Source organism: Nanorana parkeri, unplaced genomic scaffold (assembly GCF_000935625.1).
Source record: "Nanorana parkeri isolate BGI_ZX_2015 unplaced genomic scaffold, ASM93562v1 scaffold280, whole genome shotgun sequence".
NCBI lineage: Eukaryota > Metazoa > Chordata > Amphibia > Anura > Dicroglossidae > Nanorana > Nanorana parkeri.
The window spans coordinates 276,602-290,320 of NW_017306548.1; the positions used below are offsets into that span (position 1 = coordinate 276,602).

Consider the following 13,719-nt stretch of genomic DNA (forward strand, 5'->3'; position numbering starts at 1 on the left):
GCACTTATCGTGTGGTCACTGGAAAAAGAAAGTGAGGGGAAATCTCCCTAACTTAGACACAGACAGAGATTCTAACACTTCCCCACTTTATCCCAGACTTTAAAAAAAACTTTAAAAAAACTTTAACAAATGCCTTCACCTACAAATATTGTTAGAAAATAAAATGAACCCTATTGCTATTTACTGCCCCCTCGCAGCATCTCTCAACACCTCCTGACATTGCCTGGGGATTGGAGGAAGTGAAACCCTGGCACCATGTAATGCCCCCTCTCTGACATGTTGGCATCATGAGCCAGCGCGGCGTCATCGGGCATCTCTCGACGCCTCCTGACAGTGCTGGGGATTGGATGAAGTGAAACCCTGGCACCATGCAATGCCCCCTCTCTGACATGTTGGCATCATGAGCCACCACGTGGTCACCGGGAATCTCTCAACACCTCCTGACATTGCTGGGGATTGGAGAAAGTGAAACCCTGGCACCATGTAATGCACCCTCTCTGACATGTTGGCACATGAGATGGTGCCGGGTCACCAGGCATCTCTTGACTCCTCCGGACATTGCTGGGAATTGAAGGAAGTGAAACCCTGGCACCATGCAATGCACCCCCTCTGACATGTTGGCATCATGAGCCGGCGCAGGGCTACCGGGCATGTCCCGACTCCTCCTGACATTGCTGGGGATTGGAGCGAGTGAAACACGGGCACAATGCAATGCACCCTCTCTGACATGTTGGCATCATGAGCTGGTGCAAGGTCACTGGTCATCTTTCAACTCCTCCTGACATTGCTAGGGACTGGAGGGAGTAGGACCCTGGCACTGTGCAATGCACCCACTCTGGCTTGTTGGCATCATGAGTCAGTGCAAGGTTAATGGGCATCTCTTAACTCCTCCTGACATTGCTGGGCATTGTAGAGAGAGAAACCCTGGCACAAACGCAATGCACCCCCTCTGACATGTTGGCATTATGAGCTGGTGCTAGGTCAGTTTCGGTCCACCCTGCAACATATTTTCTTTTTTTTTGCAGCCAAGTGGTACCGCACAGCAAGGAAATTTCTTGTAACCCCAAGCAGATCAGCAAGCATTCCTCCCCCTCCAAACCCCAACCAGAATTATAAGCGATCAACACATGGCATTGCACATTCTCAATTTCACAAGACGGTGGACAACAAAGCGCCTTGTCTGCCATGGCGTTGAGTCCACAATGGCCCACAGCAACACTAGGTTAAGGTAAGAGACCACAAGATATATTTAAGGCAATATCGCTAGAGAGTAAGAGTGTCCCTTTAAAAAAAAAAGTTAAAGCAGCCACCATTTGGAGTTATGCCAGCAGGTATTCGCAGAGACAAGAGCAGAGCTCTTACTGAACAGCTGTCATAAGCAGCATCAAAGAGAACTTGGAGCTGCATAGGTCTCCCGAGCCACTGCTTGGGGACTGATGATGTACAGAACTATACACTCGTACAGCAGGAAAGAAAATCAGTGCACAGAACTATCCAAATATACAGACAGACCAGACAATTCCCTTCCTCTCTCTGTATATAAACACATGCTATCAAATAAATGAATGACTGCTACATATTCAGTATATGGATGCCAACTATCCCTAATCACCAGATTATAAAGATATGTCCCTGGAATACCATAGTCCTGCTCCAACGCCATATGTGACCCTTTTACGGCACATCACAATAATTCTGACCACATATCATTATTTGGTAGCTGTTATCAATTTTTTTAATCGAGTATCCGCATCGAAATGGAAACAATGTCCATATGTAGCAATTAAATAAATGATCCGTGGCTTGGCATTTTGTGTCCTAAGGAGCCCTGAGACTAAGAGCTAGGAGCCAGATCCAATTGCCTGTACACTGTAGCATGCCTGGAAACACATTCAACATATTGGCAACTATGTCATTCGTTTGTGCTATCGCCCTGTAAAGCAGAGGATCTGGGTGACCTGGCCCGCCGGCCGCTACGCCATTTCAAAAGGAGCCTTGAAAAATCCAATTTATACTCAACATCGGTCTGACAATTCATAAAGGCCGCTGACGAGCCGACCAGCTGATGAACTCATTATTTATTTCAATATGATTTCGTACCAGCGTGTAACCAAGGTTTAAAGGAAAAGGATGATTCGATCAGAAGCGCGTTGTTGCTTTCAGCGCCCTTCAGACCTTTTTTTTTTTAGCCGACTATGACATCACGCGCGCTCTGCGTCTCAACATCCTGGAGCACAGATGCTATAACTTTGCAGCATCCCTCTCCGCATTATAATTAAAAATGACGGATGGGAATTAGCATGTTAGAAAAAAAAACCCATGGTGGGGTTTTCTAGGAGCTGGTGTCAGGTTGGCAGGATGCCAGAGATTGGGTATAGGTTACCCTTTGAGAGAGACCCATGCACAGCAGTTCAGTCCTATGTGCTCTTTGCTGCCATGCCAAGCATCAGCACACCTCTGTCTTGCCATGCCAAGCATCAGCGCACCTCTGTCTTGCCATGCCAAGCAGCAGCGCACCTCTGTCTTGCCATGCCAAGCGGCAGCGCACCTATTTTGCCATGCCAAGCAGCAGTGCACCTCTGTCTTGCCATGCCAAGCAGCAGCACACCTCTGTTTTGCTTATGAAGCAGCAGTGGACCTCTGTCTTGCCATATCAGGCAGCAGTGCACCTCTGTCTTGCCATATCAGGCAGCAGTGCACCTCTGTCTTCCAATATCAAGCAGCAGTGGACTGTTGTCTTCCTATACCAGGCAGCAGTGCACCTCTGTCTTGCAATAGCAAGCAGCATTGCACCTCTGACTTGCCATACCAAGCAGCAGTGCCCCTCTGTCTTGCTATATCAAGCAGCATTGCACCTCTGACTTGCCATACCAAGCAGCATTGCACCTCTGACTTGCCATACCAAGCAGCACTGCACCTCTGACTTGCCATACCAAGCAGCACTGCACCTCTGACTTGCCATACCTAGCAGCAGTCCCCCTCTGTCTTGTCATTCCAAGCAGCAGTGCACCAATGCCTTGCCATACCAAGCAGCAGTGCACCTCTGTCTTGCTTACACCAAGGCTGCCCAGTCATGTACCCCTCGGTTCCAGCAGACTGGCACCGGATAGCCATAGTATACATCCAGTGCCGGTTCCAAGAATTAACACCAGTTAAAGGAAACGGTCAAATAAACTTTTTTTTGCCATTTTTCGCCATTGCTGGAAATTTGGCATTACAATACTCTTTTTCTCAGCACCGTTACCATTAGTCTCACTGCTGCCGCCCTACTGGCAAGACAATATCTTGCCCAGAGTATCCGCTTTATACAAAAAAATAGGTAGATGTTAAATCCAAGCTGAACAAGGATCAATGACAAAAAGGATTTTGTTAGGAAGAAAACCTAGATATCTTCTTGAGAGCAAGCGTTGCAGCCAATCCCAACCCAAGCTGGCCGGCTTTTGCACGTCCGCCATGGCTGCCACAATGGGACTATTACATCCTCGTTCTGCGATATCCATACAACATCCATATGGGAAGCCACAGAAGGTTCTCTCGGAGGAATAAAGTATATCCATACGCAGCGATAGGGATTCTCCTTGAGATTTAGAATACGCGGCCACTTCTAGCGCGCTCCGAAAGGAGACTAAATGCGGAGGATACGGAAGGCAAAGAGGCAGATGGGAATGTCTGGGAAAAATGCCCAAATCCTAAGATATCCCTCTGTCTGGGTGTTTGAGAGGCCACAGGAAGCAGACGCCCGGAATCGAGAATCGTCGGCGCCACCGTCGCCAGTCTGAAACGGAGGGAGCCTGTGTTCCATCTTGCAGCTGCACAAAATGACTGTAGCCAGATCCCTTTATATACAGAGGCTGTCGCTACCTGCTGGTGCGTCCATTGTATACCTGCTCCATCTCTCCCTCTCTTCCGTTCCGTCACTGTCTCTACTTCCCTTCTAAGCCTCTTTCTCGCTCTCCCTCTGCTCCGTCTGTCTCGCTCACGTTGCATGTTGTGTCATCCTCAATGGCGCCTGTGCCAAACCGCCTCCCGCCTGCCTGGGTGCACCGTGCCAGCTTCCTTGGCCCCATGCTGCCAGAGCTGGCACCTTCTCAGCTCCAGCTTCTGTGGCATCTGTCCATCTTTCCTTCTGTGATCTCCCATCCTCCTCCTCGTTGCCTCCGGACCCGTGGTGCCAGTGCCAGCTATCTGCACAATTGGCAGCGACGAAAGCCAAGTTGTTTTCCCCCCGCAGCTGCTGGAGTGTTGGATTCCGTCGAAAGAGGCACGGAGCGGGCAGAAACTGAGAGAAGGGACCTGCCAGCCGACAAGGGACCCGTTGATGGAGCGAGCAGGAGGCTAAAATGTTAAAATAGACACAGAATTGCAGTGTGGATCAGGTTGCAAGCGCACAAATAAAATATCACAAACTTGGGGTGATGTCTTTCTCTTGTTCGGAGTTTGTTAAGAGGCTTTTATAGTAAGGGGACCCCCCTGCTGGAGGACAGCCAGACTAGAGGAGCACGGGGTTCCCCCCCTTCAACTGGAAGCATGTTCATAGCACAATTTGAGTTGTTCAAAATGTCTTTCAGTTCTCTGCTGAGTTAGCCATAGGTTCGTTGCTGCACCTTTTTACCATAGGTTCTCCATAGCCAATACAAGGCCCCCCCCCCAGTTTCATGGGCTCTCATATAGTAAGGGCCCCACCCTTTCAAAACAACAGGATGTTTAAAAAAACATTTGATCTCGTGGTTCTTGGTAGTTCAAAGACTATGGAGCGCTGTGTCTTTCAAACAGAGAAGGCTTTGTTGGCGGCTCAGCTTTTGCCACGAAAGTAGAAAACCCCTTTAAAGTGGTCCTGCCAGCCATTTTGAATTTTTTTTAAGTGAAAGTTGTGCCGTGGAGCAGACGTTACAAGCTGACTGCTTTACTTTGATTAGGCGGAAAAGCCTCTTCTATGTTCCTGTTTAGTTCACTGGCCTTCAGACCTCCATACACAGCCAAACTCGTATCCAATGACAGCGTCCTTACCACGGTCCTCAGCGCAAAGGAAAGTGGCGCTGCCGGGGCTTAGCAGAGATTTTAGGGAATGGAGGCTGCTCTATTTGGAAGACAGGGGGCTTTTTTTGCCTAGCAAATGTAATTCCAGACAATTTATGGTTTCTGCTCTTAGGCAAAATGTTAAAAATGGCTGACAGGTTCACTTTAAGTATATTTCCATAGCAATCCTGGATTTAGTGTTTAACCTGACATTTTAGATAAACTTTGCAGGCAGCAAGATCCTCAGAGCCATAAACCGGGCACAGGCATGAAATGACATTCAATCACATGTCTACTGCAACAGCAGAAACCCCTCAGCCAAGTACAGTACTTGCAGCGGTAAAGATTGATCAGAACGGTGTGAAAACCTTGTCCCACCACATGAAACAGTGCAGGATCTGTCTGCCTGTCTACTCCTCGTCCCTTCTGCATTTAACTAAATGTGAATGCTGGGGTAAGCAAAGCATGAAGGTTTAGCACTGCATTCAACTGAACGAGTATGCTGGGGTAAGCCAAGCATGGAATGTTTAGCACTGCATTAAACTGAACAAGTATGCTGGGGTAAGCGGAGAATGAATGTTATGCACTGCATTCAACTAAACAAATACACTATATTGCCAAAAGTATTGGGACGCCGGCCTTTACACGCACATGAACTTTAATGGCATCCCAGCCTTAGTCCGCGGGGTTCAATATTGGGTTGGCTCCGCCCTTTGCCGCTATAACAGCTTCAACTCTTCTGGGAAGAAGCGTCCACAAGATTTAGGAGTGTTTCTATGGGAATGTCCAAAGTGTCTTAGTATGCTGATGCCTTAAGAGTTCCCTTCACTGGAACTAAGGGGTCAAGCCCAACCCCTGAAAAATAACCCCACACAATAATTCCACTAACAGGTGACTGTGGAATATTTAGTAGCCAGGAAATTTCACGGAACACCTGAATGCAATGATTTGAAGGGGTGTCCCAATACTTTTGGCAATATACAGTAGTGTATGTTGGGGTACGCCAAGCATGGATGCTCAGTACTGCATCCACTCAATGTCATGTTTGCGATGGGGGCGGAGTCATGACAACAGCATCAAAGTCAGTAGGTAACGCAATGAAATGACAAGACAGTAAAAGAGTGTTTAAAGTGTATTCACCTTACCTTGTAAAGTGACTCCAGACACAAGGAACAGGCACCAGGTGTCTGCTCCCATCCCAAACGCTACATGTAAAATAACTGCACGGATTCCGCTCGTTTGCAGCTATTATATAGCCGTGAACGAGCGGAATCCGCCGTATTATCACGATTGCACTATTTGGGGGGCGGGGGGGGGGGGGTTTCGTACCATGCGGTCCCCGCAATAGTCCAATAGTCCTAACAATGCACATTAAAGTGCATTGTTTTTTTTTTTGGGGAGCAGTTCCGCGCGTATTTGTACAGCTGAATAAGTGCGGACAGCCGCTCCAGTGTGAATGGAGCCTTAGGTGTTCCCAAATCACAGGTGACCTATTCTATGTGGTTACTCCCTGACCCGGTTTCCTCTGTGAAGGGAAATCTCCACAATAGGACGCAGGCAGCAAAACAAAATGGACAGGGGGTCTTAACCTAACCCTTCCCTATCCAAAACTGAAAAAAGTTTTGGCTTTGTTGCCTATAATGAGAAGTATGGTTTATACTTCCATGTGCTAAGCAGTCCTGGGGAGAACGTGTCTGGACGCCAAGCAGAACCTGGTAATGGTGAACTAAGACCTGCCTGTTACATTGGTCTTTATTAATGGCCTCTATTGTATAAGAACCCTTCAAGAGGTCTCTATGCTGTGGCACCCACTTTTCAGGACATTCTAGTATGTAACAACACATCCTAAAAGTGTCAACATTTGCCTTGCCCCATCCCAACCCAACATAGTAAAGCCGTCCATTATGATGGTTCAATAGGAAGATAGGGGAGGCAGGAAGAGGTGAACAGGCTACCACCACTACTAGGAAGTTTCAACATTTTTATATTAGAGTGCACAGGGACATGGGCCTTCTGAAACTCCATAATCTGGGGCCACGGAACCAGTGGGTTTCTGTTTTCTTTTTGACGCCAGTTTAGGTACTTGTACCTGGTGTACTTTACTCGAAAGCTATAATGGTTTTAGGTCTTTGTTTTACACTATTTTTACAGAATTGTTTTTTAAGTCAACATTTAATACGGGGAAGACCCATGACACTGGTGTCACAAAGCATTTCAGCTTTTTCATAGAGGGAGCGCAGCTGCTTGCTTTCAGACAGCCTTCCTTCAATTGAGTTTCACCGCACAGCTTTCTAGAGCAAAAAGAAAATGGGATGGGGTAAGTCACTTCTCTGGCACCTTCAGCTAAGTGTGTATATGATTTGAGAAAATACATACAAAATGCTAAACATACATTAAAATATGTGGAAAAAAGTGATCATTTACTTGGCTGTGGTACACAAAACAGATGCAATAGGCCTCCTGCAGGAGTTTTCATATGGACCACAGCAACTAGACCTTTCCTCCTTATGTTGGCCATGAGGGACCTTGTTCCTCCACCTGTCCAGGATCCACCCGGACAGGCCGGTTTTTGAGACCTGTGTCCGCGTTTCAGGCCAGCTGACACACGGACACTTTACAATTTTTGACAGGAAGTCGGAAGAGATTTGGGGGCCAGCGGCTCACAGGAAGGTTGTTGAGGTCCCCAGCAAGCGTGGGGCCTTGGCAGCCTTCTTGCGAGCCACGCTGCCTGCCTCTAGACCCCTGGTGAGGCACAGCACTCCTGAGAGCCCACCTGAGACCCCACACAGCCACTTGAAAGCCCACATAGCCCATCTGCGGGCCCGTGCAGCCCACATGAGAGCCTCTAGAGCTCACCTGAGAGCCTGCAGAGTCCACCTGAAAGCCAGCACAGCCCTGGTGAGAGCTCGCACAGGCCACCTGAGACCCTGGAGACATCAGGGAGCCACCCCGGAACAAAACATTTGTAGCTTGATATTTATTTTGTATTGCTCTATAATGTATTGCGGGAACTTGTAGTCCTCTATAGCCGGTCTCCTTACTCCCTCCCTTAGCTGTCTCTTCTTGCTCTTTCTCCTGGCTGCCTCTCCTTGCTCTCTCCTCTATATTCTCCAAAAAAGAAAATTTGTTGGCGCTTGATTGTTTGGGTTTCACTTGAAGAAAAGATGGCAACCCTAACTGTGCCCCATTATGCACCCATCAGTTTCCCAGTCAATACTAATGGCTGCACCTGAGCTGCATCACACAACATTTCGGTTTCTCACCAAACTCCAGAGGAGCAGCTGCAGAGAGAACAACAGGGAGGGGGCACTTTCATATCCTCACACCTGTGACAGTTGTTTGTACAGGGGACTTCCCTTTAAATCAGCTTGAATAGGCAAGGCAGAGCCTCATCGCTCCAACACGGCTGCAAAGACCAAGATGATCTTTTTTTTCCCACATTGCAAAGGGAAAATATTTACTGCGCACTCCTAAAGAGAACCTGTGCATTGCCCATTCCCACACTGCCTATCCTTACCTACCCGTCATTCCCCTGTGTAAGAATAAGGAGAAGAAGCCCTGTGCAAGCTCTGACCAGAGCAACAAGGACTCCCTACCCACTCTCAATTGACACGGCCTGGGGATTGGCCATCTAGGTTCCCAAAGCATATTTGGAAGTACCAGAGGAAGGCAGCACAGAAAAAATAGGTGATGGAGGAATGTTAGGGACCCCTTCATACCATTGCATTGTGGTGCCATTCACACACTGTATTTACATTAGAGATCAGAAGGCTGTTGAGTCACTACTTGGAGGGGAAGCAGCAGTAGCTGAGTTGCTGAATCAATGCTAGTAGGGGGGAGCAGGGGAAACTCAGCTGCTGGGTCACTGCTGGGAGTAGTGAAGCAGGCTGAGCTGTGATGCTGAGCCACTTCTGGGAAGAGGGGGGCAGAGAGAGCTGAGTTACTTCTTGGTGTTCGTAAGCAGGCTGGGCTGATATGCTAAGTCCCTGCTGGGGAGTAGGGGGAGCTGAAGACTGAAGCCAGTTCAGTGCTTCTACTTTAAAGGGTTATTAAAGCCTGTTTTTACATAAATCTACTGTTAGCAAGCAGAAGATATATGCAAAAATATAAAAAAACAAAACAACTTTTGAAAAGGGTTAAAACTTACCTATGTCTTCGCCGCACGCTCCTGTCCGTACATCTGAAGATTCTCGGGCGCCCGCAAAGGATCATGGAGCGGGAGCATACCCAGTTCAGATCTTCGGCCGGCGGGAGACAAGGAGAGGCACAAGGTAAGTTAATGCAGTCCCCCTGAATATAAGAAGGTTGTAGGTGTATCAATGTTCCAGTATCCACCTATGTCTGAAATAACAGCTTGGATAAACTGACCTATTAGCTCTAGTTATGTATGTCCAAGACGCCATGACTCTGAAGTCTAGACATACTGTATAAGCCGACAAAAAAATTTGTTTCGGTTCGTTTTTTCGGGATTCGGGTCAGAAAATCAATTTGTTCTGTTACTCGTACGGATTTGTTAATTTCGGATGAGTTAAACGATCATGCAAAAAAGTTGCATGATTTGTTGGCATTCCATTAGGGGACAGAGAGCTGTCACAGAATGTGAACAAATGGGCGGAACAAGTCTCATGACGTCACGACTTGCTCTGCCCCTTTGTTTACATTCGGGAGCAGACCTGTCATTTTGCGGCCAGTGTTTGTCAGGATTGGATGTGTCAGGGGATGTTGAGAATTTTTTCTTTAGGCAGGTCGGCGGCCATCGGTCATCATGATTGCCGTGGATCTACATAGCTGGACGACGTGATTGACGCTGGATTACATCAATGGACTTCTTTTTTTGAATAAAGGAATTTTTTCTAAAAAAAAAAGGCCTTTATACTACAGTGTTGTGTATTTATTTACAATTTTACTGTATTTGGTGAATGTGTTGGGGTAACAGCTCCCCTTACTCATTCATGAGTGGGGGAGTGGCATCTGGGTGCCCCCATTATGAAAGAGGGCACCCAAATTCAGATAAGCCCCCCTGCCCGCAGACCCCAACAGTCACTGGGCCAGGGTTGTGGGGAAGAGGCTCTTGTCCTCATCGACATGGGGACAAGGTGCTTTGCCAGGGGGGCTCCTCCTATCAAAGCACCCTCCCCATGTTGAGGGCATGTGGCCTAGCATGGTGCATGCTTGTTCCTCTCCCTTTCCTGCTCTGCCAGGCTGCTGCTCACATCAAGGGTCTGGTAAGGGATTTTAGGGGGGACCCCATGCTTTTTTTTTGCATTTCGTTCACCCTCTAAATTCATACCAGAACATCATCAAGCATAAGCATCTTATTCTGAATGACATTCGGGGGGGGAAATTCAGATGCATCCAAAATTTTGTTATTGAAATATTCGGACATGTTCGGATTATTTATTTCATTCAGGAAATTTGGATGCATTCGAATGTCCGAATATGCTGATACGAATTTCAATTTGGAACAAAACTAATCTTACATGTCTACTGAAGTCACCTTTAATTCACTCCCATAGAGGGTGATTGTGAAACCATGACCTGCTGGGTCTACCTGTGCCTGGAATACAAAAAGGGCAAAGAAAAGTCTTTGAAACATTACCACTTTCTGATGTTACATGACCAGAGCTAAGAATCGTGACTCATATGAAATTCTTCCACATTCTCTCACAATTTTTGAAGGATGCTGCACAGATCAAAGGCCTCTTTGATCTTCTACATTTTATTAAGTATTTTATGAGTTCATCAAAAACAAGATTCTGTACTGTGAATAAAGCACATTAAGGATGCAGTTTGTCAGTAACAAACCTTTATACAGTTTTGGTCCCCCCAAAAATCTGGTTAGCCAGTGAAAACTGAAGGGTACAAAAACAGACATTGTGTTAGTTAGGAAAACAAATTATCAAATGATTGTTTGAAAATGGCTACCAGAGTGTCTCCATTGATTAAAAAAATGGATGGAGAGTGATGGAGATCTGCATAATTCTCAGGTCAAAATCCAGCCAGCCAGTGACCACCAAATGTACATCTGTCATGTCAGTGTGGAAGGCAGACCACTTCCTAAAGCTCAATTTTTCAGAAACTGAGCTTATTATGTCTGTGATGGTTCTCATTCATCCAGGTCACGGTACATCTGTAAAAATTAAGTCAAGGCAACCGGACTTGCTGTCTTTTTCTTGAAGACGTTTCACTGGTCGTCCAACCAGCTTTCTCAATTCAGTTTTGAGCTGATTATGTTTCAATGACTCTGTGCCCACTCCCCCCAACTTTCCTATTGAGATTAATATTACAACTATCAGTCAGTCCCGTCATGCCAGGGTGCTAGGTGTAATCCTAGACTCTTACCTGTGCTTTCTGCCCCACATCCATTCACTGTCCAAATCCTGCCACCTTTACCTCCATAATATTGCCAAAATTTGCCCCTTCCTAACCAATGACTTCACCAAGCTACTGATTCACTCCCTCGTTATCTCTTCCCTTGACTATTGCAACTCCCTTCTTGTGGGCTTACTTCTACACAGGTTATCTTTCCTTTAGTCTATCATGAATTTTGCTACCAGACTTATCCGCCTCACCAACCGTTCAGTGTCCACCTCTCTGCCAATCTCTCTAATGGCTTCTGCTCGCCCATTGGATAAAATTCAAAACACTAAAAACAACGTACAAAGCCATCCACAACTCTGCCCTACATCAACAACATCATCTAAAAATAATCCCCTAACTGTATTCTTATTTCCTCCCAAGCCCCCCTGTTATCTACCTCCCTGCTCACCTCCAAGACATCTTCAGAGCCTCTCCCATCCTCTGGAACTCACTACCTCAAACCAAGTATACATCTTTGATGTTATCAGCTAATCACACTGATGGGCAGTCATGGGATCCAGAACTTTGGCTTGACCTACAACTGTACATCTGTGATGTCATTAGCCAACCAGGTTGATGGGCAATCATTAGATCTAAGCCAGTGGTTCTCAACCTGAGTAACCTCAGGACCCACATTTGTCATTTTGAATGGCTGCTTGGCACGAGAACTGACAGTGCTGCGCAAACTGGGATGCTGAGGAGCCTTTTACCTAGAAAAGAGGAAGGCACGCAGCGACCCTCTGAACACGGGGTCGCAACCCACCAGTTGAGAACCAAGGATCCTTTGACCACCAACAGTACATGTGTGCTATTATCCACTAACCACACTGATAGACAGCCACAGGGGCAGCAACTTGCCTTGACCACCAAAGGACTAGAACGGCCCGCCTTAGCTACCTGTTTGTGCAGCTGAGATCCAGTGGCCCAGAGTTAGTGACTCTAAATATTAAAGCAAGAGGTTCAGCACAGCACCCAGGAAACTAGAATTTTAAAAGGGAGTCTTCATGTTTCTAATCATGTCAAGTTTCCTCTGATTATTCTCATAGTGTGAGGGTCTTGACAGTTTTTGAAGTGCTGTGGTGAATTGCTAAATAATGAATGTGTGTGTTGAATGAACCAGAACAAACTGCGGCTGTGCTCCGCACCGTTGTCGGGAATGGTAATGCAGGGTCTGCAGTGCAATATACAGTAACCCCCCATGGTCAGAAATTAAATCCAACACAGAGTAGCACTAGACACTATGTCAGATACACTCAACATGGAGCCTCATAGTGAGATCTAAATGTATTTGTACACAATATAGCAAAGTAGAATCACAGTGTACACTGCTGGTGGAGAAGTCTATGAAAGAGCTTCAGAAACATGCTTCTTAGGACCCAGGCCCTAAAGCAGGGATAGGCAACCGTGGCACTCCAGCTGTAGTGAAACACTGTCACAGTGTTGCAAAATTGCAACAGTGCCCTTGACTTACTATTCGCAAACCTTAAAGCGTCAGTCCATCCAAAAGAGATATGTATGGTGTAGGTGGCGCTTCTTGGGCTTATTTTTATTGGATGTGCTAAAGGCATTAAAAATCTTTAAGCCATAAGTTCCCACTTTGATGACGTCCAACTGGGAATCTCTAGTGACATCCCCCCACCACCACTAATTTTGCATGTACACATTCTAATTTTGCATTTTTATATTTAAAAATAATACAAATCCAACAAGAAGAGTGTGAACCCCTCATAATGGCCCCAGTATGTGTGCAGACCCAGGAACTCAGCCCAGAGATCCCATCAATAGAATCACCAAGAGATATAAGAAACAGGTGACTCAACTCTCCAGCATCTATCAAAACCTGAAATATCGTTTTTGGGGTGGACTAACCCTTGAAGCGTTTGCTTTCAATTGTAATGAGATGTTATATAGATTACACCAGTAAACCAAATGCGTGGTCTGTTTCTAATAGAATCCGATGCAGCAAAGTCACACAAGTGCTGGTGTCTTGGGTACAATTCCCACCAGAGAAATGATCTACATTGAGTTTGTATGTTCTCCCTGGGTGCTAAAACTGTTCAATGTAGTGGGGGGGGGGGGGAGGGCCATGACAAATCCAGTTCAATTGACCCACATATGCATGTTTTTCCAGGGAAAGGTTAGTCAGGAACCCCAAATGGCCGGCTTGTACGGATCTGACCATGTACGTGTATGGTCCAACCTAAATGGGCTGCCTTAGATGAACTGCGAAAGCGAGCCAAGTGCCCTGATACCGGCATGTACAGCCAGATGGAATACTCGAGCATATATGGATTGTCCAAAGACTTATTTAAATCACTATAACATTCCTGCCATTGCGAATGG

General features: G+C 46.6%; 1 long non-coding RNA gene across 2 annotated transcripts in view; it reads right to left on the bottom strand.

The window, feature by feature from the left end:
- The window catches only part of LOC108787716, a 32,345-nt gene extending 20,229 nt beyond the window's left edge, over window positions 1–12,116 (bottom strand). For both annotated transcript variants that reach the window (XR_001941286.1, XR_001941285.1), the window contains exons 1-2: window positions 12,106–12,116; window positions 2,206–2,212 (exon numbers count right to left, since the gene is read on the bottom strand). This is a non-coding gene — a long non-coding RNA (uncharacterized LOC108787716). The remainder of the gene's footprint in view (window positions 1–2,205; window positions 2,213–12,105) is intronic.
- Between the last annotated feature and the right edge of the window lie 1,603 nt (window positions 12,117–13,719).